This window comes from Babylonia areolata, chromosome 12 (assembly GCF_041734735.1).
Source record: "Babylonia areolata isolate BAREFJ2019XMU chromosome 12, ASM4173473v1, whole genome shotgun sequence".
In the NCBI taxonomy this organism is placed as follows: Eukaryota; Metazoa; Mollusca; class Gastropoda; order Neogastropoda; family Buccinidae; genus Babylonia; species Babylonia areolata.
Genome location: NC_134887.1, coordinates 12,184,668 through 12,188,398, shown reverse-complemented (window position 1 = coordinate 12,188,398; position 3,731 = coordinate 12,184,668).

The following is a 3,731-nucleotide window of genomic DNA, read 5'->3' as shown; positions in this document are numbered from 1 at the left end:
TAAATCAAACAGCATATTATAAGCTTTACGAGGTAATCTGTTGGCATCCATTTCTAATAACCCTAACCAATAACGAATACACTTAACTGCAGCAACTAAATATACCGGGTACCGATTTGTTTCTCCATAAACTAAATCATTAGGAGTTTGCCTTTCAACACCTAAAAATGTCTTCAAAGCAAAAGTATGAACTGATTCACAATGAACAGCGGCTCTATCTAGGCCCCACAACTCCGAACCAGTATAACACAACTTGCTGTACCTGAGCATCAAAGAGCTTAATAAATAAATCAAAAGAGGTAAGACTCGGAGAGAGAGAGAGAGAGAGAGAGAGAGAGAGAGACCAGTTCAGTCACTCACGCGGGAGGCGTCTCAGCGTTCGTACAAATCCATATACCCTACACCACAGCTGCTAAGCAGATACCTGACCAGCAGCGTAACCCAATGCGCTCAGTCAGGCCTTGAGGGAAAAAAAAGAGAATTCTATAAGTAAATAAAGTTTTTATGTGTGTTTGAAGGGTGCACTGAGGAGGGAGGGGGATGAGTGAGTTTGCGCAAAGACTGACCAAAATCTCTCCCCCAACGCTCCAATCCCCCACTTCCAATTCCGCTCCATTGCGGGCGTGTGTTAACTACTCTGTCAGTGTGATGATACCTGTTCATTCACAGCGTATACCCCTCCCCACACCACCCTATTCCACCCCAAGAAAACCAAGCTGATTAGATAAACAGCACACGTACACGCACACACACACACACACACACACACACACACACAGAGTATTGTACTCAGCATGTCACCACCTTGTGATACACACGTTAGGTTTCGTATGCACGTGCAAATCGCCCCTAAATACTGTTCGTCAGAAAGAGTTAAGTGCTGATGATACCCACACGTGCAGTACACAGTAATGCAGTAAAATAATAACAATGAAGGTTGTGTGCTACATGTCCGGGTATCTTGTAATCCGCTATATGCTGCGTGTGTACGTATCTTGAGCACCACTGCATGTTCTGTCTGAGATCATCACTGACACCGCTGTATGCTACGAGTGTGGGTATCATGAGCACCACCGTATGCTGCGTGTGTGGGTAGCCGAGCACCGCTGTATGCTGCGCGTGTGGGTATCTTGAGCACCGCTATATGCTGAGAGCGTGAGTACCATGGGCACAGCTGTATGCTGCATGTGTGGGTATCTTGAGCACAGCTATGTGCTGCGAGTGTAGGTATATTTGAACACAGCTGTATGCTGCTTATATGGGTATCACTGCCATCACTGTATGCTGCAGGTGTGAGTATCTTTCTGAGCACAGCTATCTGCTGCCTCTGTGTGTATCTTTTAGGCACTGCTCCGTGCTGCGTGTGTGGATACCCTGATCACCACTCACTGTATGTGTGTGTGTGTGTGTGTGTGTGTGTGTGTGTGTGTGTGTGCGCCTGAGTGCGTGTGTCAGCATACGTGCGTGCGTGTGTGTGTGTGCGTGCGTGCGTCAGCGTGTGCGGTGTGTGTGTGCGGCGGCTGAGCGCTCTTGTGTGTGTGTGTGTGTGTGTGTGTGTGTGTGTGTTGGGGGGGGGGGGGGGGGGGGGGGGGGGGGTGTCCGCGTGCGTGCGTCACGAGCGTGTCTGTATGCGCTGTATATGTGTGTGTGTGAGTGCGTGCCGTGCGCGCGCGTGTGTGTGTGTGTGAGCGTGCCAGTGCGTGCCGTGCATGTGTGTCAGCGTGCCAGTGCGTGCATGTGTGTCAGTGTGTGCATATGTCAGGGCGCGTGCGTGCGTGCCGTGCCGCGTGTGAGTGTGTGTTTGTGTGTGTATGTGTGTGTGTGTGTGCAGTGTCACGGTGTGTGTGTGTGTGTGTGTGTGCCAGTGTGTGTGTGTTTGTGTGTGTGTGAGTGTGCGCGCGCGCGGCGCACGCGTCAGTCAGCGCGTGTGCCGTGTAGTGTGTGAGTAGTCATGCGGTGTGTGCATGTGTGTGACGGTCGGTGTGTGTGTCAGTGTGTGTGTGTTTGGGCACTGATGATTTGCAAGCTGGTGACGTCACGTTGTGCCCGCCGAGTCACTGGCACTGGCAGCCGGGTATAGCGGGGAGTGCAAGGCTGATTGACGCACCCATATGGTGTGTGCGGGTGCGCTGACTCGAGTCAGTTAGTAACCTGCCCATTTATTTCTGCTTTCAGTAGTTGTTGGTGTGGGTTTTTCAGTTTTTGTTTGTTTGTTTGGTTTGTTTTTCCCCCCTCCGACTATGTTATTTTACTCAAACCTGGTATAGGCTATCACTAACTGAAGACTCGAACAGCGCCTAGTTGGGTTTATGACTATGAAAACGCATTGCCCCCGCCACCCCCCCTTCCCCTCTTTTTTTCGTTTTATTTTATTGTTTTGAAATATCCCTTTTTCCTGGTCCGTTTTCTATAGCAGATGTGGCCGTGTAGCCGGCGTATTTGGATCCACTGATAGACAGTATACTATGGTTATTTTGCGTTGTCTAGGAGGAGGGGTGGGGGTTGGGGGGTGGGGGGCTTGAGTAAGTGGTGTCAGTTCTAACGTACCGTGTTAAACTCAGAACAGGCACAGCTGAACACCACCGGCCGGCGAAGTGACTCAGCAGCACTGAGTGCAGGATCTCCTCTGCCGGGTGTGCCCGAGTGGCCTTCAGTCCTCCGTGGCGACCTAACACTATCGACGGATGGTTCCCTGCGGACTGCCCGCGACGTTGGGAGTGTGACAGACCATGAGACACTAAAGAATTCCCTCAGACTATGTGATATTAGTGTCTATGGACACTGCCGGAGACGACCTGGGTGCCAATGGCCGTGTTCTCGGAGTTTCCGGGGACTCGGAATGAGCGCGGAGCGCTTCTTCCCCAGAACGATACGTGACTGGAACAACCTGCCTGAAACAGCTATAGCAGCAGACACCTTGGACACCTTTAAGTCTAGGGTGCCCCCCAATCAGTAGTTAATTAGATAATAGGTCCCCTACCCCCCCCCCCCTCTTCCCCACCCCCTCTCTTACCCTAATATTTTTTGGTTTTTTAAATTTATTTTTGGGGCCCTGCTGTCTTAGATCAGCAAGGGACCGGCTAGCTCGGAAGGGCGAAAAGTGAAGTGATAGTAGCCTGCCGGAGAACCCACTTAGAGTAGGACTAAGTTTTCATCCTCACTAATAGGTCTGTCACTTTCTGTAGCTTGTTTTTCTTTCATCGCAACCCAACAACAATAACGGCGTAAAAATCAAACTGATGATTGTGGCCGTCAACGCAGTGAAAGTGAAAGTGAAAGCGTCAGAGCAACCGGTCACTGAAACGGTGCAGACTGATGACAGGGGAGCAAAACAACAACAACAACAACAAAAAAAAAAAAAAAAAAAAAAAAAGAAAGAAAAGTTATATTGCCGCGTTGCATGGCGTTGTATTGTGCTGTGGTCTTCTGATTCGAGAGTTGGAGAGAATGTTAACGCCGGTTTGGCGGACTCGAGTGAAAACTGAGGTACATGTACTACTGAGAAAAAAATACCCCACCCCACTCCCCGAAAAAAACAAAACAAAAACAACAGAAATAAACACACACACACACACACACACACACCCGGCAAAAAAACCAAAAACAAACCCAAAACTCTCTCTCTCTCTCTCTCTCTCTCTCTCTCTCTCACACACAACTTTGGTAATTGTGGCTAAATATTGGGAAGAATTCGGTAAAAAGAGACAAATAACTACACGTGCATTGACGTC